The sequence below is a fragment of the Candoia aspera genome, chromosome 6, assembly GCF_035149785.1.
Source record: "Candoia aspera isolate rCanAsp1 chromosome 6, rCanAsp1.hap2, whole genome shotgun sequence".
NCBI classification, from domain to species: Eukaryota; Metazoa; Chordata; class Lepidosauria; order Squamata; family Boidae; genus Candoia; species Candoia aspera.
The window spans coordinates 66071404-66096815 of record NC_086158.1 but is presented as its reverse complement, the minus strand read 5'-3'; the positions used below and the strand labels follow the sequence as shown (position 1 = coordinate 66096815).

The window sequence follows — 25412 nt, the reverse complement described above, 5'->3', positions numbered from 1 at the left end:
TGATAAGCAGTTTTGGGTGACAAAGGAAAAAGTTTGGGAAGCACTGACGTAGACAATTAGGTACTAGTTTTAAATGAAAGACTGCAGTTACAGAACTAACCCTGAATAAATGTTCTAAATGGCAACAGTAATTCCACTGCACTCAGTTTAGACCAGGGGTACCCAAACTCTTCAGCTCATCGACCCCTTCATGAAGTCTGATTGTTCATCGACCCCCAAACATTTATTATATGAAAATAATTTAATACTACTTTAACTAATAGTACTACAAATAACAGCAACAATAATGAATAGTCTCATCGACCCTGATTCTCTTTGGAGAACCCTGGTTTAGACCAAGATACAATTCACCAAGGAGCATCATTAACGCAGGATGTATGAAGACATTGAGGGGAACTTGCTAGGCTCAATTTTAGGCAACAAAATGAAGATTATATTGTGCATATCAGATTTCATAACAGATCAAGCAACAACTCCCTACTCTCCAGGCATTTTAACTCTGTACTCAGGAATCTGTTTGTGGCAGAAGCTTACACATGTATTAGTTGTTTTACTGCCAACAAAAAGAAGCAAATTTATACAGTAGAATCTCGGTTAACCAGCAGTCATGGGTATCGATAGATGCCGGATAAATGTAGCTTTCGGTTACTTGAGGGTTATTAAAAATAGGTGCTCCAGATTTGGACTTGCCTTTCTGCTAGAGAGGGATCATCTGATCCCTTTCTGACAGAGGGGTGGGTTTGGGCTTGGCATGCCGTACTGGTCCTTTTCTGGTGGGGGGGTGGGTTTGGCTTGGCGCACTGCACCATGCCAATCCGGTCCCTCTCTAGCGGAGGGGTGGGTTTGGGCTTACCTTTAAAAAGATGGGTTTGGACTTGCCCTTCTGCTAGTGGGGGGTCAGGTTGGTGTGGTGTAGCACAGAGTGCTGGGTTTGGACTTGCCTTTCTGCTGGGGGGGCGGGGGTCAGCGCAGCATGTCATGCCAAATTTAAACTTATCTTTCCACTAAAACTTGATTTTATTTAATTTTTTATTTAACATATTATTTCTTCATTTTTTGCCAGTTGCTTGAGAGTGCCAGTTGCTTGAGTTCCAGTTAACCAAGATTCTACTGTATAGCCACCCATCTCACAAGAAGTAACACTGGGTGGTGTATAACAAAGATCTAAAACAATAAAACATATAAAAATTATCATTATTTAAAAGTTTTGAAAGCATACAGAAGAGATGATCTCTTCTCCAAGGTTTAAATTCTCCTACCCCTTTGAGTTAATGCTAATTGTTTCCCCCAATCTTGAGACTGGAAGCAGCTGCTCAGTGTTTATAAAATGGCTCTGATTTGTCTGGGAAATGCTGGTTCTCACCTGACTAGCTTCATTTTTTACGGAGTACAAATACAACATTTGGACTTAATGTGTGATTTGGATTTAAATATAATTTTCCAAATGATTCTGCAAAATGCAGTCAAAAGATAAAAACTCACTGAACCTTAGGAATGTGTGTTGATAAAAAGCTAAATCTTGTAGTCCTAAAAAGTTTTAAATTGTTCTGGGAAAGACAAGAATGAATCTGATTCTTAATTCAATATCTCAGCACGAGAAATAAATTTTCCAGAGACATCTTATTAAATAGTACATGGACTGAAATATTAATAATGCTAATCTAGTCAAGAATGTGTTCCCAACTAATCAGTCAAGCTGAGCTGAAGTACATTTTAATCATTTTTATTCTGATGCTTCCCACAGAATAGTATCATCTTCCAGGATACCTTTATGTTTTGGTGGATTAAGGTCAATTAAACAAGTTCTAGTCTTTGTTGGAAGCTATATAACTAAGTCTCCTAAAGCCAGTAATTTGACATTCTTCCATCTGCTTAGGTTGGCAACTTCATCTTAGACAAGTCATCTAATGACTTTTAATACTAAATTTCAGTCCCCAGCTTTTGTGAGAAACCCAGATAAAGATTGCAAATGTAGAGAGAGAACCTGCAAACTTTCCTATAAAAAATTGTAATTTAAAAAAATAGAAATACAGAAAAAATACAAATTTAAAGAAAAAGAGTAATATCCAACACATTAATTTGTAATGAAATTGTAATACCAAAACAAACAAAAAGGGAAAAAATTAAACAGAAAATGAACCCCAAGAAATTAACATAGTAACATCCTGGCTGTCTTTCAGTTAAAATCAGGCTTCATTCCCACTTCATCCTTGTCTTGGGAGTTGAGCAGCTCTGCCTTTTCTTTATTTACTTTTAGGCCTTCTGCTGCCTTCACTGAGCGGGTGACAAACTGATTCTTTTATTTTCCTTTTAGACTGAACATTCCAAAGAAGCCATTTTGTTCTTTTTAGCATCCTTTGCCAATCTCAGATCTTCCTACATTTTAATTTTTAAAAAAATAATCTCTAAATGGTCTATTCCTTACTGACCTTTGCCATCTTCTCTTTTCTGTATATCTTCTTTTGTCAGATATTTACTAAGCCTTTTCTGTTGTCACAATGGCTTCTTTTAGTGTCCTCATTCTTTTTCTCCACATTACAATTGTTTGCAAATGTGCTTTTAGCATCTTTTAAACCATTCCACTGTTATGTAACAGTTTTAGGATAAGAGGAAAAAGAAGGAAGAGAAAAGGGGAAATGATGTCATTTAGTCCTGTTATTTTCCATTTCCTTTTCCACCTTCTAAAAGATCTCCCTGTAGAATTACACATTAAAATACTGTTTGCAACAAAACTGAAAAGGAAATTGGGAAGAAAATCATAAAAATTTATAGGGCAGTACAGTTAGTACAGTATTAAGAAAACTGCAAGAAAGATAAGAGAGACATAGTTAAAACATTTTTAAAAATGTAATCAAGGAAATGTCCCATGCTCAGGGTCAAATTATAGGCAACCATTCACAGATGTGCCCCAAAGGCATTTGGAAAAGGTATTCTTTGAATAAAAGATTAGTTGCATCTCTCATCTTACCTTTTATTTGTTGTTTCAAGCTTGAGAGTGCACATTGCTTAATAATAGTAGTAGTTGCTGTTTTGGCTTCTAGGGACAGTTCAGCAATACAGATATAATACTGGCTGGACAGGGCCAAAAAGTCTAACCTCCCCCCACTTTTGTTGTTGTTGTTGTTAAGCCTTGCAGAAGTGTACCATATCCACTTGTTACTGTTATTTTAGTAAAATGACCATAAAGATACATTGCCAAAATCCTGCCATTTTGTTTCCAAATTTCAGTGGCAGGATCTTAGATTATCCCTGGAAACTATAGGCTACATGTACTGTAGATATGGGCCACTCGCCACTCCAAGTCTACTTTAAACATTACTTTCCCAGCTCAAATCAGTTAATAGAATAACTAATACTGGGAAAAATGCATATAGGTAGTCCTCAAGTTACAATGGCAGTTGAGACTGGAATCTCTGTCACTAAGCAATGCGGTCATAAAGCGCAACATCACATGACCACATCACATAGTGATGGCAATCCCTGAAGTCTCCATTGCCATCATTAAGTGAGGATCATGGGTCATTAAGTGAGCACCTCCTCACATGTTCCTGCTGGCTTCCAACAACCAAAGTCAGAAGCTGGCAGGAAGTTGCAAGTCCCAGGCAGCTCGCATACAGGCCAGCAGACAGGTAGGTGGCTGCTCCCAAGTGGGAGAGGGAGTAAAGGGGTATGTGAGTGGCAGGGGAGGTGCAGTGTGAGCTTGATGGGGCTTTGGCAATGTTTCTTTTCAGATGGAAGAAATTACTACATAACCAGGTTATTTACCACCTTTCCCCAGTCACATCTACCTGTCCCACCAGAGCAGGGAGGCAGGGTATGTTGCGGGTCCCTTCAGTTAGGAAAGTACATCTAGTGGGGCTGAGGAAAATGGCCTTCTCCATGGTGGTTCCCTCCCTTTGGAACATCATTACCCCAGAGATAAGGTTGGTCCCCTCCTTGCTCCTTTTCCGGAAAGGCCCCAAAGACGTGGTTTTGTCAGTGGGCCTGGGGACTCCAGGTCACTTCAGAGCCGATCAAGCAGTTGATATGAATGTGTTTGTTGCCACTGTGGGATGTGTATTGTGTTTTTATGGATTTTAATTCTCTAAGCTGCCTGGAGTCAAGGTGTGAGTGGGTGGCCTTATAAATTTGTTAATAAATAAATACATAGTTTAATATTAGAATATTTGTTTTATATCACTTTTTTCCATCTGATGCTCTCAAGTAAAGTTATGCCCTTCTGCTGGCTCAAAATCAAGAAGAGCAAAACTGGAGGACATTAGATTGGGAAAATCACTTTTATCCTCTTAAGGTTTGTGTTCTAAAGCCCATGGCTTTCAGCTTCAGTTGGTTGCCACTCAGGATGAAGAGTTTTGGGGATTCCTAGACTCAAGCATGTTGTTGTTTATTCGTTTAGTCGCTTCCGACTCTTCGTGACTTCATGGACCAGCCCACGCCAGAGCTTCCTGTCGGTCGTCAACACCCCCAGCTCCCCCAGGGACGAGTCCGTCACCTCTAGAATATCATCCATCCATCTTGCCCTTGGTCGCCCCTCTTCCTTTTGCCTTCCACTCTCCCTAGCATCAGCATCTTCTCCAGGGTGTCCTTTGATGTGGTCATTTGATGTGAAGTGGCCCATTCCAGTCCATTTCAGTTCACTGACGCCCAGAATGTCTATCTTTAATCTTGACATCTCACCAATAACCACATCCAATTTGCCCTGGCTCATAGATCTTACATTCCAGGTTCTGATGGTGTGTTGATCCTTAGAACATCGGATTCGCCGTTCACCACCAGCACCGTCGGCCGCTAGCCGTCCTTTCGGCTTTGAGCTAGCTGCGTCATCACGTCTGGGGCTAGTTGAGCTCATCCTCTGTTCCTTCCCAGTAGCATTTTGACCATCTTCCGACCTGGGGGTCTCATCTTCCGATGGTATACCGACATATCTCTGGTTGTACTGATCCATTTAGTTTTCGCGGCAAGAATACTGAGGTGGGTTGCCATTACCTTCCCCAGGGATCGCATTTAGTCTGACCTCTCTGTCATGACCTTCCCGTCTTGGGTGGCCTTTCACGGTTTAGCTCATGGCATCATTGAGGTGCTCAAGCTCCAGCACCACGACAAGGTAACGATCCTTTGCTGAAGTAGACTCAAGCATGGATATCCTTTAATGCAGTGAGTATATGTATATGTATACTGTATTGTGTTTTCTGGCTGTAAGTCCGTAATAAAGATTAAACTAAATTAAATAATAAGATATTGTAGTCCTATACTCCTGCCAGCTTGTCTCTGATGACCTTGTTCAACAAGGAAGTTTTAATAGGAGAATAACTTAGTAACTTAGTTCATAGAAGTGTGGTTCCTCATACTCTGCTGTCATAAACCACATTTGACAAAATGGGTTGTCCACTATGTATTAAATGTTCTATGGATGGCAAGCAAAAACAGTCTCTTATCACAAAATCAACAGGCTCACTTCAAATAAGAAACTACTTACACTATTGTTAAATACATCACATATAACTATTTTATTTATTGAGGAGGAACAGACTGAATTACGAAAGTGATTAAACTCGTGGTTTGCTTCCATTAAGTCTAAGGTCCACACTACAGTAATTATAAAGTCCTCTAGAGTCATCCAAACATTGTTGTGGCAAAACAATAGCAGTGTAGACAACTTTGTATTACTTCAACAATACCTGGGTGATTCTATGAAGACAATGTAAGTCACTAGCAGGGAAATAATCTTAGTGCAGAGACAGCTGCAGAAGTATGGTGAGCATTTGTTATACTTTTTCCTACTTAAAAAGTGTTCCCAATTCTTATAGCACCTATTAGGTGAAGATGGTCATTATCTACATGTGCTAACAATCTGTTTAGCACACTAGAAGTGTCACTAAACTTAACATCAGGTGCACTGTGTTTTGGATCAGGGCCAAAATTCATGAGTAGATATTAAATAATGAACTATGTGCTAAAGCTGAGTTCACCACATGTCGTTCCTTTCTATTGACTTTTGAGTTTTGAACCAGATTTAAGGAACCGTGGATTACACAGAATACTCTGTTCCTCAGCACAATAGAAACATCACATTTTAAGTCTTTTCAAAACTACATAATGCTCAATCTTCAGCTTAAGATTGCAATCTAAGAAAAACATATGTACACATTTATGAGTTAACCACAACTAACTCTAATAATCATAATCCCAACAGCATACATAAAAACAAAAAATGTGTTCATTAGTGAAGGTACAATCAAAGCATTGTGCCTGCATAGTAAAAGAGTAGAAATAATCCTTGAAATATTAAGTATGGTGTGTCTGCATAGTAAAAGAGTAGATATAATCCTTGAAATATTAAGTATGAGTTAATACACAAATATCCAGAATGATATATGAAATTATTTCATTCTTGGATACTTTTTTCATGTCCAATTAACTTTACATCTATAAAATTATTAGAAAAAAACTATAAATTTATTTCAATCTATGAAATAATAATATTCCATTACATACAGCTCTTTTCATATGAAATAAAATCAAACGAATATACTTATTTACCTTTTTTTCATTAAGTAAAGTTCTTGTGAATAACAGCCTGAAATCCATTTTGCTTTTCAACTGGAAGTAACCCCTTATCAGCAAATAGTTTTTCAAGAAATTCTGGCCCTAGTGCAATAAAGTTCTTTTTAACAGGCAGGGTAGTGATTTCCCCACCTCCTTTTTTTCATCCCTCCCCATTTTATTCTTAAAAATGGAAATCTTGATTTCTGCACCCTTAATTAGTTGCTTTGCCATGTGATAAAACACTCAAACAGCTCAAGAGAGTCATAGGATTGCCAGGGGAAGGGTTGTTCCTTTTAATAGTGTAAAATATTTCCTCTCTTAGAGGAATAGGAAACATTCATTCCGATCAATGATTTAAAAATTACCAGCTTTCCAGCCCACAGTCTCTTCCATGCAGCTGCAGATTCTATGCAATTCCTATTCTTTAAAAAAAAAAAAGTATTAAGAAATCTCTTGAGTCAGAGAGGCAGGAAGCAACGAGCACTCTAGAAATAAAACATATTATTTGGATCTGCAAGGGACAAAAATCCAGATCCCTGATATTTGCTAAACAAGGCTAGCAGCTCTGCAACAGTTCTTGCTTGTCCCTTCTACCTCAACTTTAGAATCTGTACATCTCTTGTTCCCAATAATCACTTCCTGCATGGCCGGGTTAACAGCATGATCATGTTTTTAAACTAACACACTGACTAAAGCAGGTATTTTTGATGCAAACAGGAACCCTACAGCCCCAGTTCTGAGTATCAACAAAGTTAGAGCAGATCAAATTCAGCCATCTGAATCTCTAAGCACAGAGAGGTTCCTCAGTTATTTATTTATATGATATTTCCTTTCAAAGGGAGAATGAGCAAGGTTTGCTTTAAAAAGAAGTTCCAACAATTTTATTCTTCAGAAGAAGAATATCAAATGTCCTTCTTAAACCCACTGGGCAAGATTCCGGAGTCCAGCTCATCACTTGAGTTTGTCTGCTACACTTTAGGCTTTCAAACAATCAGTTTCCTTCAAATCCTGGAAGCTTAACTACAGTTATCAGAAGTCCAGACAGATAGCATGTTCAATGGTTCAGGAGTTCTGGGGTTGTAGTCCCAAACATCTGGAATGCACTAGTTTCCCTATCTATGCGTTAAAGCCATCTGCTAAAGTCAGAATGATCATTCTCAAATTTCCCTGCTCCAAGCAAAACCTCTTTGCCTCCTCTCTGTTCATATTCAGCACCTTTTCTTCTGCTCATCTTGGTTTGCCTCCAGGTTTCTGTTACCCAGATAGTCACAGTATTTTCCTCTCTTCTACCTTGACCCAGTACCCCGGTGTTGGGTCAGTATGCTGCCATATTCATGGCTGATTTTCTCCATCTTCCACAGTCTATTCTGCCTAATTGATCTAACTAGAGCAACCGCTACTCCCACATTGCTCTGCTATCTCTATAAATACAGCCCGTGAAAGAGCATCAAGCATCCAGTTGCTACTTCACCAAGCCCATTCAGGTCATAGAATGGAACCAGATGTTTGCTGAGCTCAAGAGTAAGGCTCAGTAAGTGATAAAATCTAGTTTTAAACCTATAAAAATCCATATGGAAAAAAAAAAAATAACAGCCCACATCAAAGAAAAACAAACTGGTCTCCTTATAGAGGTCAATCCAGTCAGGATACTGCTGCAATCACAGAACTAACAATAGGAAAAAGGCTACATCTTTCTCTCATGTTATCTTTGATATAAATATTTAAAAACTAACGTATTTTTAAGGATGCAACAAAGTTTGCAGGTTTCACTAAATACTGACCATCCTATCCCCATTGCTTGCTTTTACCCGATTGCTACTGTCTTCTCCCACTGTTTGTTGTTGTTGTTTATTCGTTCAGTCGCTTCCGACTCTTTGTGACTTCATAGACCAGACCACGCCAGAGCTTCCTGTCGGTCGTTGCCACTCCCAGCTCCCCCAGGGACGTGTCCGTCACCTCTAGAATATCATCCATCCATCTTGCCCTTGGTCGGCCCCTCTTCCTTTTGCCTTCCACTCTCCCTAGCATCAGCATCTTCTCCAGGGTGTCCTGTCTTCTCATTATGTGGCCAAAGTATTTCAGTTTTGCCTTTAATATCATTCCCTCAAGTGAGCAGTCTGGCTTTATTTCCGGGAGGATGGACTGGTTTGATCTTCTTGCAGTCCAAGGCACTCTCAGAATTTTCGTCCAACACCACAGTTCAAAAGCATCGATCTTCCTTCTCTCAGCCTTCCTTATGGTCCAGCTCTCGCAGCCATGTGTTACTACGGGGAACACCATTGCTTTAACTATGCGGACCTTTGTTGTCAGTGTGATGTCTCTGCTCTTAACTATTTTACTGAGATTTGTCATTGCTCTCCTCCCAAGGATGAAATGTCTTTTGATTTCCTGACTGCATTCAGCATTTGCAGTGATCTTTGCACCTAGAAATACAAAGTCTTTCACTGCTTCTACATTTTCTCCCTCTATTTGCCAGTTATCAATCAGGCTGGTTGCCATAATCTTGGTTTTTTTGAGGTTTAGCTGCAAGCCAGCTTTTGCACTTTCTTCTTTCACCTTCATCATAAGGCTCCTCAGTTCCTCTTCGCTTTCAGCCATCTAAGTGGTATCATCTGCATATCTGAGATGGTTAATGTTTCTTCCAGTGATTTAAACTCCAGCCTTGGATTCCTCAAGCCCAGCATGTCACATGATGTGTTCTGCGTACAAGTTGAAAAGGTACGGTGAGGGGATACAGCCCTGTCGTACTCCTTTCCCAATCTTAAACCAGTCCGTTGTTCCGTGGTCTGTTCTTACTCTTGCTACTTGGTCGTTATACAGATTCTTCAGGAGGCATACAAGATGACTTGGTATCCCCATACCACTAAGAACTTGCCACAATTTGTTATGGTCCACACAGTCAAAGGCTTTAAAATAGTCAATGAAACAGAAATAGATGTTTTTCTGAAACTCCCTGGCTTTTTCCATTCTCCAGCGGATATTGGCAATTTGGTCCCTAGTTCCTCTGCCTTTTCTAAACCCAGCTTGTACATCTGGCAATTCTCGCTCCATGAATTGCTGAAGTCTACCTTGCAGGATCTTGAGCATTACCTTACTGGCATGTGAAATGAGTGCCATTGTTCGATAGTCTGAACATCCTTTAGTGTTTCCCTTTTTTGGTATGGGGATATAAGTTGATTTTTTCCAATCTGATGGCCATTCTTGTGTTTTCCAAATTTGCTGGCATATAGCATGCATTACCTTGACAGCATCATCTCACAAGATTTTGAACAGTTCAGCTGGGATGCTGTCATCTCCTGCTGCCTTGTTATTAGCAATGCTTCTTAAGGCCCATTCAACTTCACTCTTCAGGATGTCTGGCTCTAGCTCACTGACCACACCGTCAAAGCTATCCCCGATATGGTTATCCTTCCTATACAGGCCTTCCATATATTCTTGCCACCTTTTCTTGATCTCTTCTTCTTCTGTTAGGTCCTTGCCATCTTTGTTTTTGATCATGCCCATTTTTGCCTGGAATTTACCTCCGATGTTTCTAATTTTCTGGAAAAGGTCTCTTGTCCTTCCTATTCTATTGTCTTCTTCCACTTCCACGCACTGCTTGTTTAAAAATAATTCCTTATATCTTCTGGCTAACCTCTGGAATTTTGCATTTAATTGGGCATATCTCCCCCTATCACTGTTGCCTTTTGCTTTCCTTCTTTCTTGGGCTACTTCTAGTGTCTCAGCAGACAGCCATTTTGCATTCTTGGTTTTCTCTTTCTTTGGGATGTATTTTGTTGCCGCCTCCTGTACAATGTTGTGAACTTCTGTCCATAGTTCTTCCGGGACCCTATCTACTAAGTCCAGTCCCTTAAATCGATTCTTCACCTCCACTGCATATTCCTTAGGAATATTAGTGAGCTCATATCTAGCTGATCTGTGGGTCTTCCCTAATCTCTTTAGTCTGATCCTAAATTGTGCAAGAAGAGGTTTGTGATCTGAACTACAGTCAGCTCCAGGTCTTGTTTTTACCGACTGTACAGATGTCCGCCACCTTTGGCTGCAAAGGATGTAGTCAATCTGGTTTCGGTGTTGTCCATCTGGGGAAGTCCATGTATAAAGGCGTCTCTTAGGTTGTTGGAAGAGAGTGTTTGTTATGCAGAGTGAGTTGTCTTGGCAAAATTCTATCAGCCTATGTCCTGCTTCGTTTTGTTCTCCCAGACCATGCTTACCTGTAATTCCAGGTGTCATTTGACTGCCCACCTTAGCATTCCAATCTCCCGTGATGAAAATAACATCTCTTTTAGGCGTGTTGTCCAGTAGGTGCTGCAGATCCTCATAGAACTGCTCTACTTCAGCTTCTTCAGCATCTGTGGTTGGGGCGTATATTTGGATCACTGTGATGTTAGATAGCTTGCCCTGAATTCGAATTGAGATCATTTTATCATTTTTTGGATTGAATCCAAGCACTGCTTTAGCCACTTTACTATTAATTATGAAGGCTACTCCATTTCTTCTGTGGTCCTCTTGTCCACAGAAGTAGATCTGGTGGTCATTTGATGTGGTGGCCCATTCCAGTCCATTTCAATTCACTGACACCCAAAATGTCTATCTTTAATCTTGACATCTCACCAATAACCACATCCAATTTGCCCTGGCTCATAGATCTTACATTCCAGGTTCCAATGATGTGTTGTTGCTTAGAACATCGGATTCGCCATTCACCACCAGCACCGTCAGCCACTAGCTGTCCTTTCAGCTTTGAGTCATCACGTCTGGGGCTAGTTGAACTCATCCTCTGTTCCTCCCCAGTAGCATTTTGACCATCTTCCCACCTGGGGGTCTCATCCTCCGGACGTATACCGACATATCTCTGGTTGTACTGATCCATTTAGTTTTCACGGCAAGAATACTGGGGTGGGTTGCCATTACCTTCCCCAGGGATCGCATTTAGTCTGACCTCTCTGTCATGACCTTCCCATCTTGGGTGGCCCTTCACAGTTTAGCTCATGGCATCATTGAGGTGCTCAAGCTCCAGCACCACAACAAGGTAACGATCCTTTGCTGAAGCTTCTCCCACTACTATCACTTTTTCTTCCCATGCTTGGCCACCTCTGCTGCATCCACTTCTGCTTCCTTCCCCTGGTCTTAATTTCATTCTTTGCAGCCATCGCCAACATGCTCTGTAAAGTGCTGTGCCATGAGCTGGCTACTCAGTTTGCATGGCAGAAGCAAATGCTTCATTTTAATTTAAATTTAAAGTTTAAGTTTTAATTTAATTTAAAACTTAAGCATAAGTATCAGGCTTAGATCCTGTCTTCGAAAACTGGCGCTATAAAAGGGTTGAATCAAATGTTACAGATACATTGCTAATCAAATGCCTAAGAATGTGTTAAGGTCCTGTCTTTCATTTCATGTCTCAAGTAGTCTACATACAGCCTTCTTGGCTTAACAAATCCATTTCATCTGAAAGAAGACATAAAGAAAGCATTTCTTGTACAGGTTTCTTTTTCCAAATTAGACAACCTGGACAGCCAAACAATTGGCATTCTTTGTAAAAGGTCTGTAAGCTCAAAACCATCCCAAACTGTATTTCTAAATAAACTTTAAATAATGATGAAAATAAAGGAGATAAACATCATTTTTACTTGCAGGTGAATAACACTTAAATTTAACTGCAAGTCGAATTTTATTTATTAAAGAAATGTATGTGGCCACCCATCTACCAAAAGAATTAAAGGTGGCAAACAAGAAGAAAAACCCAATACAATTATCAAACACCACCACTCCCAAAACAAAAAAGACAATGTTGAAGCCCCAATAAATCTCACATCAATAAACCATTCCCACCATTTATCAGCAGACAGTGTGGCAGAATTGGTGCACTCTGTGTTCCTTCAATAAAACAATGCCATCTATTGGAACCCCAGAAGTGCACCTTCTCTGTAGCATCACCTGCCCTCTGGAATGAGCTCCCCCCCACTCGATATTCAAACTGTCCCCACCCTACTGGAATTTGAAGTGCCCTGAAGACATGGCTCTTCGCCCAGGCCTTTAGTAAAGGTGATTGAAGCCCCTTTGCTTCTCTTTCTTTGTTCCTATCTGTGTTTGTTATCTCTTTGTTCCTTTTTGTGTGTGTGTTGTTTCTTTGTTTTTAGCTGTTTTTAACAATTTATAAACCACCCAGAGTTGCTGGGAGTCAGGCAGGATGATGATGATGATGATGATGATGATGATGATGATGATGATGATGATGATTATGATGACAGCAGCTCCATCAACATCTTGGCCCTAGTGTCTGGTGAAAAACCAGGTCTTACTGTAATTGCTTTCCTAAAGACCAGCAGAGCTGAGTCTATCCGTATCTCCGAAGGAAGGCTGTTCCGTAAGGCAAGCACTGTAACAGAAGAGGTACACTTCAAAGCCCCACGAAGCAACAATGTTTCACCAAAGAGACCCACAACATGCCCACCCTGCCAGATCTAGTGGGATGGACAGAAACCATTCGGGGTAGCCAGTCCCACAATTAATGTGGCCCTATACAATGTACAAAGGTGACAATCAGCACCTTGATGTGCACCTAGAAGCCTACTGGGAGCCAATGCAGCTGTCACAGTGGTGGTCTTATATGGGCATATTGTGATGCACTCACTATATTGCCATGCCACTGTATTCTAGACCAGCAGAAACATTTGAATGCTTTTCAAAGCAAGTCCCATGTAGAGCCTGTTGCAATAGTCCAGTTGGGAGGTGACTAAGGCATGAGTGAGCATGAGAAGTGCATCTGGATCTAGGAAATAGTGCAACTGGTTGCCAAAATGGATTTGTGCAAAGGCTTTCATGGCCATGACTGGCACTTGCTCATCAAACAGGAGCCATGAGTCCAGAATTGGCACATGAATTCTGACTGGGGGAGTATATCCCAGCCAGAGTTTAAGATGGCAAATCACTAGATACAGGGAATCCCTAAAATCCACAGCCACTTAGTCTTGTTAGGGTTGAGCCGAAGCTGGTTCTTCCCCATCCAGATCTTTACAGACAAGCACTAGGAAAGCACCTCCACAGCATCACTTGGACAGCTCAGGGCAGGGATGTACAAGTGAATATCATCAGCATACTGATGATACTTGACTCTGTGCTGACAGATGACATCACTCATGTAGACATTAAATAGGAACATGTAGAGAGTTGAGCCTTGCAGCACCCCACAAAGCAGAGACCTATGATGCTATCTCTCCCCCACCCATATCAACACTAACTGGAGGAATGAGGAGATCCATCAAAGAACTATGCCTTCCACTGCCAACCCCTTCAGCCAGCCCAGCAGGATACCATGATCAATGGTACTGAAAACCTCAAGGAGGGCCAGGATTGATACACTACCCCCACCACAGCCCTTCCAGAGGTCATCACAAGCATGATCAATGCTGTCTCAGTAATATATCCCAGCCTGAAACCCAACTGTAATGGGTCCAGATAATCCAGAGCCCTTTGAAGGTGTAGGCCTACCACCTTCTCAATAACCTTCCCCAAGAAGGGACATTTGGGGACTAGATGAATTTTATCCAGTACATACAGATCCAGTGATGACCTCCTGAGGAGTGGAAAGACTACCACCTCCTTCAAGGCATACAAAATGAAAAGTGCTTGCTAAGTGAAACTGTATGCCAAGCTCTCTAAGTGTGAATTCCACAAATCACAGCTTGATTATTTGGGATACCGGGGTCAGTGCAAGGCATTGAAATGGATCCAGCCAAAGTGCAAGCCGTGGCAAATTGGGGGCAACCTCACACCCGCAAGTAGCTACAAAGTTTTCTGGGGTTCACCAATTTTTATAGGCAGTTCATCGGGGAGTTTGCAGAGATTGCCCTGCCACTCACTGACTTGTTGAAAACCAAAGGCCAAGGGGAAACCCGCAAAGTTAAAGCCCCTAGTGCCTTGCTTAATTGGACCCCAGACTGCCAGGCTGCACTTGACAAGCTCAAAACTTTGTTTATTGCAGAGCCTGTACTGCAACATCCAGACCCCGATCGTCCCTTTGTTGAGCAAGAAGATGCCTCAGAAACATCTATTGGGGCTATTCTACTTCAAAAGGACCCCTCAGGCAAACTGAGACCTTGTGCTTATTTATCCAAAAAGTTCTCTGACACTGAGCGCTGTTGGCATGTTTGGGAAAAAGAGTCATTTGCTGTTAAAGCTGCATTAGAGAACTGGTGCCATCTATTGGAAGGTACCAAATTTCCTTTTGAAGTTTGGACTGACCATAGAAATTTGGAAGCTCTTTGCACACCATGGCGCCTTAGCCCTAAGCAAGTTCGCTCGGCTCAGTTTTTTAGTTGTTTTAATTTCCAACTTAAATACTTCCCTGGAAAGCGTAACTTTTTAGCTCATGCGCTTTCTCATTTACCCCAAAATGATACTCAGCAACCTGACATTGTTGACACTGTATTAACAAAATCACAACTAGGTTTGGCAGCTGTCACTGGAAGCCAAACGCAGAGCAAGCAACCCGAGCCCTGCAGGCAAAAAGCTGAAGTACCTGCCCAATTGCAGGCTGACTTTCTTCGTGCTTTGAAATCTGATACGTGGTTCCAAGCTAACAGAGACAATTGTTTCAATTGTTTGAAAGACCCGCACTTTTGCCATTCTCAGCTTTGCTCTTGAACCTGCATACTATCCAGTAATAAATCAGATATCCATAAGCTTCTTGTGTGAGTCTGGTTGGAAACTTGCATAGGCGTTCATCACACTATCCTCCACAGAAGTCTGCTTTATGTTATTTTCCTTCTGAAATTTCAATAATCCAGGTCAGTTTACTCATAAGTATGTATGTTACAATAATCTTCCCTAGAAGATTTCTTAGAAGTTTCTTACACTTCCATAACTAGTGCCCTTCTATATCTTTATCTGGAAGAGCTTTTCCTCCTGCCCTTCCCATGGTTTTTCATTTCCCAACCCAAATTTCTCCAGAGAATAAAGTAAACATTTGTTAATCTACCAGGATCCTAACGATATGCAGACTGTTTTTATACTAAGTTACTTTAAATTGTTCTTACGTGAAGCTCAGATCTTACTGCTTATTTCCACTTTCAAGAGCTGTTTTAAATCTACTGCTTTTTCCATACAGGTAGTCTTCACTTACCAACCAGCCACTTAAAGGCCATTCAAAGTTACAATGGTACCCCAAAAGTAGATTTCTGACTGGGGCCCAAAATTACAACCCTCACAAGGCCTCTGCGATCATGTGACCCGGATTCAGCCATTCTGGGTCATGTGACCGCCCTTTGGTACCAGGAAGTCCTCCAGGCTTAGGACACTGGATTTCTGAGGCAGCAGGCCCAGTCATGTGGTCGCAATACTTCCTGTAATTTAGCAGCCAGCAGAGGGAGCCTTGTGTGTAGGAAGGCTGTACAGGAACCTTCCTGTGCAGGAAAGGTAAGTACCTTTTCCATGCAGTACTGTACTTATGTTTGCCTTTAATTTTTTCCCAGTTTTGTTTAACTTAAGTACAGATTTGTATGGTGGCATACATGTTCCATCCTCTGCCTGTCTGATTTTTAATTATATTTAACATACTGAATTCTGGTTTACTGTTTTTAAAACAGTTGTTTTATAAAAATCAGATTTATATACAGTACTGTACAGTACTGTACAGTAACAAAAGCTGCAGAGTTTACTACAGCAGGAAAAAAAAGTTACAGTCTGGTTTTTTATAAAACAACTGTTTTAAAAACACTAAACCAGCATTCAGTATTGTTAAATATAATTAAAAATCAGGCAGGCAGAGGATGGAACATGCATGCCACCATACAAATCTCTACTTAAGTTAAACAAAAACTGGGGAAAAAAATTAAAGGCAAGCATAAGTACTAAAGTTCTACAACACAGTACTAAATGGGTTTAAAGGTGCAGTACTGTACCTTTAAATCTGTTTAGTAATGTACTGAAGAACAAAGATTCCAATGATGACCTTACAGTAAAAGTTTTTAATAATCAGCCAGTAATATTAGTTGAAAATAACAGTAGTATTAACTGAAAATAATATTACTGTAGCCACAGAAGCATTTTGTCATGATCACCGTTGCGATGCTTGTGACATCGCAACGGCTCGCATGACAATGCAGGGAAATGGGTCCCTGGCGGATTAAGGGAAAAGGCAACTAGGTAACAAAAGAGAGCAACAGGTGCTGGCAACAAAGTATCAACTCTAGCCGGGGGCACAGTACTGCAAAGCAATTCCTGGTTCACTTAACAACCGTGCCATTCACTTAACAACTGAAGGAAACCACAAGCCCCGATCTTGAATCACTTAATGACCGCTGTGACTTGCTTAACAACTGTGCTAAAAAAAACAACTGTGCTAAAAAAAAGGTCATAAAAACAAATCTGGGCTCACTTAATAACCATTATGACTTACGACCAAAAATCTGGGCTCAGTTGTGGTCGTTAAGTGAAGACTACCTGTATAGGCATTTGAATTGCTGTTCCTGCATCTTTGTATCTTTAAGCTAACAACCCTGTTAAACAGTGTTCCTCTCTACATGTAAAAATGAGAATGCATTACAATCTAAGTAGATATGTTCTAAAAATATCCTTCTACCAGTTCTATCTTTCTATTTTGAGTTGTAAGATTTTTTTAAACTGGTCTCTCCAAATAAAATGCCATGAAAACAATTATAACAAAAACATAGACCTATTGATATGGTTCCTGAATAGTTATTTTTCGGCCATTTTTCCAACAGCAAATCATTGTAAAAAGCAAGTGCCATCAGTACTATTATATACTGTATACCCTGTCAAGGGCTTCAGATGCTCATAAGCTGAGATATATACACTTTTCTTTTTCAATAGATCCTGCTGGATGCTTGGGTGTGTGTGTGTGTGTGTGTGTGTGTGTGTGCATATGTCTGTCTATCCTCAGAAATCACATCTCAACAAAATTCAAGACTGCAGAATCTAGATTAAGGCTATCTCCACATGTGCTGATCTACAAAATTCAAATATAGTCTAACTGCTGAATATAAATATAGCTCCAAGCTGTTAACTTTATATAGTAATATGAGATGTCTTTAAAGAAGCAAAGCATATTTGGAGATACAGGTGGTTAATTTTTAATTGTTAAATTATACAATGTACTCACCTACATTCACCTAGGGGAAGACAATGCTATAGGCTGCAAAGAGAGAGAGAGAATAGTTTAAAATGTTATTGCTTTCTCCCATTTAAAATACAAAAGCAAAACTCTTGCTTTAAACTGACTATGCATACCATTGATTATACATGCAAGTGTTTTTCTTCAAGTTAATTAGAAGAAACAGTTAATATGCTTTTTTATTTGTACAACACAGAGAGAAATAAAAACACCTCCCCATGAAATTTGAAACAGTTAAAGGTGCTGATTAACAAAGAAATATATATTTGGCTGAATGAACAGCAACATAAATTGACAAAAGCCTTGTTCAGGTAATGGTAAACGCATGATGAAAGTTGCATATATCGGCCCATTCCTAACCTCACAAAATTGCAGTCTACTGGGGCTGAACTTAAAATGGAAAATATGTTTTGTTTACTAATAGATAAAAACAGATTGTGTCTCAGAAGGTTCCAGTTCAGCTACACCAATACCTAAAGCATTTTGATTGTTTTGTGTTTCATCTGAAACAAATTCTGGTAGGCAGTTTTACAGGGCAAGTAGGTTAAGACTGGTGCATATATGCCATCCTTTTCTACATAGCTTGTTTACCAGTGCCCACTAATCTTCCCAGCATTTCCCACCTCCTGTTAGCTACCACAGCCGATACCCTTGATGGCATAGGGCAGGCCAGTTGTATATGCCTTGCTTGAATTCAAGGGCAGTGGCAGCTAAGGGGCGATAGGGAAAGGAAGATGAATGTGCTGCTCTTAAACATAAGGATGGTGGCAGCAGCCTGCCTGCACCTTTCCTGCTCTTCCCAAAGCCTTCATTTTTCCACCTCTCCTTAGCAGATACAATATGTGACCCTTGAATCAAGTGCAACATATCAAACCAATGTCCCCCATCTTTCTCAACACCTTTCATTTCCTATCTTACTTAAGTCACTACCTTTTTCCTGTTCTTCCTGTGAAAATATTTTCTCACATTGATAAGAACTCTTACACCTGTACACCAAAACCAGGTGCACAACTGCTCCACCTTCACAAGAAACAAGATTCCTCCCCTTTACAGTGAAAAAATATGAGAAAATAGAATAGCACGTTGGCACCTTACACTGCCTATACATAGGTTTCTCATGTGAAAGTACACACTGGAATTGTGCTATAACTTTAGTCTTCCTTTTAATAAATATTACTAATTAACGTTCTGAGAGGCTTGTTCTTTGGATTAATTATTTCCAAGTCAGATTGCTAGGAGGAGCACCTGATATTCCCCACCATGAAATATGTTCTCCTGGAACATGCGCATTTTGGATCTATGCCCAGACAAAATATGTGTGATCTGGTCTGGACACAGACCTCCCAAAACTAGCTGTATTATGCATGGAATGCTCCATGCATGGAACAGTTGTACACTCCTATAACCTCCTGAGATAGGATCCTGATTGCTTATAAGATTCTATGAAATTACCTTGAATATATGAAGGTTGAGTTAGGTACACTAATGTGAGAGGCAGTTCATACATAGACACAAGCAAACAGTCTGATGCCAGACTAGCTTGTTACCAAAAACAAGATACAGGTGGAAACCATCTCTTCCACTACAAGAAAATAGCTTTTAGCCTGTTACACTCTGCAGGTAGGAGAAAGATGTCCCTTCATCTTCCTTTCCCTATCACCCCTTAGCTGCCACTGCCCTGGAACATGGATTTCACTATAAATAGACTTCCATCTGATGCATAGTGGTTGCTGGAATTCTTTTGTAACAACTTCATTAGGTTTTCTACAATAAATCTATCAGTTTTTGTACCCATGGAAGTCTATTGTTGCAATGTGTTGCCAACCCAGATAAGACAAATCTGATTTCTAATGATAATACATGAAAAGTCTAAGCAAAGGAACAATTTCGCCTAGCTGAATCCAAAGGCTACTGCATCTAATTGTGTAATGATTGCCCCAGCCCCAAATACTCAGACTCACAAGAGGATGCTAAATGAAATCTGATTTATTAGAGTACTAAAAGCAAGTACAGAGAAAGCTGAGAATGAGCAAAAGCGCGCCAAATACAAACTTAAACCCTTGCTTCAAACGTATCCCGCCTCCCTCATAACAGCCCCGCCCGGCACAGGTGCTAGCAATCGTCAGAGTTGCTAGCCTGGGAAAGTAACCTTGAGCGCAGTAGATAACACAAACACATTCCAAAGCAAAGCCAAAATATAATCGTTCCCATCCTCCCTAGACAAATGAAACACGCATCCAATTAATGACATGCGAAACGTTACGATGCATCAAATACATTGAAACGGCGCACATGACATACCGCCCTCCAAAAATACCCCTAGGGACCTGGTTTCGAGGGATAAGCGGAGTGGAAACGGGCCACTAGAACCGGGGAAGCTACATCTGATGCGGCGACCCATTCAGGATGAGGGAAATGTTTCCAACGAACTAAATATTGCAAAGTATTGCGAAGGCGTCTAGAGTCCAAAATTTCCTTAACTTCAAAGTGTTGCTGACCATCAATCATGATGGGGGTGGGAGGTGGAGGTTGCCGATGCCAGCGATCAGAAGGAATAGTCGGTTTGAGTAAGCTGCAATGAAAAACAGGGTGTAAGCGTTTCAGGTTATGAGGCAAATCAAGTTTAAAAGTCACAGGGTTGATCTGAGCGACAATTGGGAAAGGACCCACAAACTTAGGTGCAAGTTTCTTTGAAGGTTGTGATGACTTGATAAACTTGGTAGAAAGGTACACTGAGTCCCCAACTTGGAATGTAGGTTGGGGGGCCCGCTTCCGATCAGCATACAATTTATAATCCGCTTGAGCATCAGCCAATGCATTTTGAATCATTGGCCAAGAGTCAGCCAGTTGTGTTGACCAATCATCTGTAGTGACCGCACCTGCAGGAGGTTGTGGGAGATCAGTGATAGGGACAAAGTCTTTACCCAGAGCCACCCGAAACGGGGTCTGTCCAGTGCTTTGATGCACTGCATTGTTGTAAGCCACTTCAGCAAATGGTAGAAGGTCCACCCAATTGTCCTGCTGATAATTCACAAAAGCGCGCAGGTACTGCTCTAGAGTGGAGTTAACCGCCTCAGTGGCCCCGTCCGTTTGAGGATGCCAAGCCGTGGAGAGGGCTTGCTTCGTGCCTAACAGCTTGAGAAACGCCCGCCAAAACTGAGAGGTAAATTGTGTACCTCTGTCTGAAATCAAGCGGGAGGGACATCCGTGTAGCCTGTACACGTGTACAAGGAATAGGCGGGCTAATTGATGCGCTGACGGAATGGACACGCAGGGAATAAAGTGGGCTTGTTTGGAGAAATAATCTTTGACCACCCAAATGACCGTTTTGCGTTGGCTGGGTGGGAGCTCTACAATAAAATCCATGGAGATTTCTTCCCAAGGGGAAGAGGGGGCTGCTACCGGCTGCAACAGTCCCTGGGGCTTGCCCACCTTGCGCTTGGACATTGCACAAACAGTGCAGGAAGCAATGTAGTCTTTGACATCTTTACGTAATGTGGGCCACCAGAATTGCCTCCGAACGAGGTGCAAGGTTTTTACAAACCCGAAGTGACCTGCGAGTTTGTCATCGTGTGAACGTGTTAACACGTCTTTCCGGAGGCTTTCAGGAACATAGAGGCGGTCGGACTTCCAAGCGAAGCCTCTGTCAAAAGTAACATTGTCTTTATTCGCAAGCAACCAAGTATCCGTTTTTAATTCTTTTAAAAACTTTTGTTGCAATTGGGAGGGAATTGACAAAGAGCTTGGCTGAGCAGCGCTTGTGGTGGGCGGTTGTTGCGCGCGCGTTTGGCTACGCGTCACAGCTTGCATGCCCAATTGGGGCGCCGACCATAGGGTGCTCACCACATCTGGCGCCGCCCCAGAGTCTTGAGGTTGCCTTGACAAGGCATCAGCCAAGAAGTTCTTTTTCCCTGGAATAAATTTGAACTGAAAATTGAATCGATTGAAAAATTGAGCCCAACGAACCTGTTTAGGGCTCAGTTTTCGAGGGGTACTAAGTGCCTCCAAGTTTTTATGATCAGTCCATACCTCAAAGGGGTGATTAGCCCCTTCCAACAGATGCCGCCAAGCTTCTAATGCAGCTTTCACTGCAAATGCCTCCTTTTCCCAAACATGCCAACGCCTCTCAGTTTCAGAGAACTTGCGGGATAAATACGCACAGGGCTTGAGGCATCCTGCCTCGTCTTTTTGCATCAACAATGCGCCAATAGAATAATCGGAGGCATCAGCCTGTACAACAAAAGGCTTTGAGGGATCAGGGTGTTGTAAAATGGGCTCTTTGACGAAAGCTGCTTTCAGCCGCTCAAACGCCGTTTGACAAGCAGGCGTCCACCTCAACAACGCTCCGGGATTCTTGACTCGCCTAGTATCTCCCACCCCTTTCGTTCAAAGCAGGTCCGTTAGGGGCAAGGCAATCTCAGCGAACCCCCTTATGAATAATCTGTAATAGTTGCTGAACCCCAAGAAACTTTGAAGTTGCCTGCGGGTACGGGGACTCTCCCAGTCCATGATAGCCTGCACCTTGGCAGGGTCCATTTCTATACCTTTATCAGAAATTCTATACCCCAAGTAGTCAATTTGGGCCTGATGAAAGGCACATTTGGATAGCTTTGCATACAATTCAGCAGATCTGAGTTTACACAAGACTTTCTTTACCAGAGCTACATGCTCTTTCATGGTTTCCGTATAAATCAATACATCATCCAAATACACCAGTACACCTTTAAACAGATGTTCATGCAAAACTTCATTGATTAATTGCATAAATACCCCAGGGGCCCCAGCCAACCCAAATGGCAACACCTTATACTGGAAGGCTCCCAACGGGCAGTTGAATGCAGTTTTCCACTCATCACCCTCCTTGATTCGTACACGATAGTAGGCTTCTCTTAAATCCAGTTTAGAGAAAATCTTGCCTTTGGCCAGATGTGACAACATGTCCTTTATCAATGGCAAGGGATATTTGTTGGAAATTGAGACGGCATTTAATCCGCGGAAATCCGTACAAAGTCTCAATGTCCCATCCTTTTTTGGGCGGAAAAGAACCGGCGCCCCCACGGGTGAATTCGCCGGCTCAATGAATCCGCGCGCCAAATTTTTGTCCACAAATTCCCTCAACAAAGTCAGTTCCTTTTGCGTCATGGAATAAATTTTAGGTTTAGGCAATTGAGTGTTGGGCAGCAGTTCAATGGCACAGTCCGTCTTTCGATGGGGGGGCAACTGGTCAGCTTCCTTTTCACCGAATACATCAGCAAACATCCTGTACTCGGCCGGCAAGCCCTCCAGAGGAGAGGCCGGGTAAGGCGGAGTCGCAGCTGCCGCAACCCCCACCATCTCCTCTGGGGCACCCTTCCCCTCTGCCGCTTGATAAAACCCATCCCTAAATGTGATGGTCCGGTAGACCCAGTTTATTTGGGGGTTTTGCTGCACCAACCATGGTACCCCCAACACCACCAATGGGCCCCCTACGGGAGCCACGACAAAAGACAAACCTTCCTGGTGACTGCCCAGTTGCAAGGCTACCCGCCCTGTAAAATGGGTGACCGGTTTGCCCCCTGCCATGGACCCATCCAATTGAGTAAATGCGATGGGTCTTTGTAGGGGAAAAGTGGGGAGCTCCAAAGCCGCCACCACGTCGGGGTGCATCAGACACCGGGAACACCCCGAATCAATCATGGCCCATACTTCCACCGTCTTGACTTGTGAACCCAATTTCAATTTCACCATGAGTAAGCGATAAGTGCCACTCACCGCTGGAGGCTCGCGCCCGTCTTCTACCACCTGCCCAGCGGCGCCCTTTAGAGCAGGTGGCTGGCGTTTCCCGCCGGTTGCGGGATTTCGGTCTCCCCTTCAATTTCGTAGAACATCACATCGTCTCCCTCGGTCTCAGCCACCGCAGCTTTCTGTTTCCTCGGCAACGCCGGGGACTTCGCCGGCGGTTTTCCGGGCCGTTCCTCCACCTTTGCCTTCGGGCATGCTGCCACTCGATGCCCCTCCTTACCGCATCTCAGGCACAATCCTTTGGCATACCGCTTCTCACGCTCCTCGTCCCAGGGTCGCTGTCCCGGTTTTCCCCCGGTGGTCGATGGGCGGCTGGGCTTCATCTCCCGTCCCGACTTGACAGTCTTCCGCTGGGCAAAGACCTCTTGGGCATGTTCAGCCCTTCCTGCTAGCAGGATCCACTCATACAGCGTGTATGGGTCGTCCCTCCCCAGGGACCAGCGCAGCACCTCGGTATTCAAGCCATCTTTGAAGAGCTCGATAATGGTTGCTTGGGACCAGTCATCCACCTTCCCAGCTAGCGCTTTAAACTCCAAAGCATAATCGGCCACTGATCGGAACCCCTGCTTGAGTTCCTTCAGGGCTCGCTTTGCTCTCTCCTTTGCTAAGGGGTCCTCGAAGTGTTGCTTCAACGCCCAGAGGAACTCCTCGAGATTTTCCAGTTCAGGCGCTTCCGACTGGCACATCTGGACATACCAGTCTGCCGCCCTCCCCTTCAGTTGGTGATGATTCTTGCCTTTTCCGATTGGAAAGCCGCCCCCCATTCTTCCATATAAGCTTTCGCATTAGTCAGGAAGAACGAGAGTTTGGTCGGGTCCCCATCAAACTTGACAGGGAAGTCGCGCATACCGCCTCCCGCCGGGCTGCGCCCCACCACCGGGGCTGCTGCGGCGGGTGCTTCCCTGACTCGGAGCGGCACGGGGCCCCGGGGCGATCGCTCGGGCGCTGCTGCGATTTCCATCTGGACCGACTGGTCCCCTTCGCGCCTCCGCACCACCCGTCGCCATTCCGGGGTCAGCCCCTGGGAGGAAGGGGTTGATTGCCTCTGGCTGGATTCTTCCCGGAGCTCTCGCATCGAGGTTACATCCAAGCTCAGCTGTTTCAGAATAGCCTCCAACGAATCCATTTTCGACTCCAGCACTCTGATTCGATCCGGAGTGGGTGAGCCCTCCGTTGGCTGCACCTGCACCACGTTGGGGGATAAAGGGTATCTCTGCCTCCAGGATGGGCCCCCCGCTGCTGTGGCATCTCCTCGGGTCTCATCCCAGGTGAGCAGCTCACCCGGAGAATTCACGGTGGTCTCCGGGGCCGTTTTCAGCCCCCCGGCTTCGCTCTCCGACCCGGAGCTCGCCTCCTCTCTGATGGCGGACAGCTCCCCTCCTTGGGACGGTCGGCCGGACGGCCTCACGGTCGAGTCCGGTTCCCCTTCCTCCATCATCACGATTTCGGGCTCGGTCATCGCGGGCTCTCTCCCTCACAAGTTAGACGCTTGTCTTCCTTGGACAGGGGCCAGCGGAGTTAGGAACTGAGATTCTCAGCTTTATGTAATGATTGCCCCAGCCCCAAATACTCAGACTCACAAGAGGATGCTAAATGAAATCTGATTTATTAGAGTACTAAAAGCAAGTACAGAGAAAGCTGAGAATGAGCAAAAGCGCGCCAAATACAAACTTAAACCCTTGCTTCAAACGTATCCCGCCTCCCTCATAACAGCCCCGCCCGGCACAGGTGCTAGCAATCGTCAGAGTTGCTAGCCTGGGAAAGTAACCTTGAGCGCAGTAGATAACACAAACACATTCCAAAGCAAAGCCAAAATATAATCGTTCCCATCCTCCCTAGACAAATGAAACACGCATCCAATTAATGACATGCGAAACGTTACGATGCATCAAATACATTGAAACGGCGCACATGACAAATTGCATGCACTAAAAATATTTGGAAATATACTTTT

General features: G+C 42.9%; 1 protein-coding gene across 1 annotated transcript in view; it reads right to left on the bottom strand.

The window, feature by feature from the left end:
- The window catches only part of PTPRE (protein tyrosine phosphatase receptor type E), a 164191-nt gene that overhangs the window by 90278 nt on the left and 48501 nt on the right, over positions 1-25412 (bottom strand). Inside the window, exon 2 of the mRNA XM_063307347.1 lies at positions 17666-17698. The gene's annotated coding sequence lies outside the window, so the exon portion shown is untranslated. The remainder of the gene's footprint in view (positions 1-17665; positions 17699-25412) is intronic.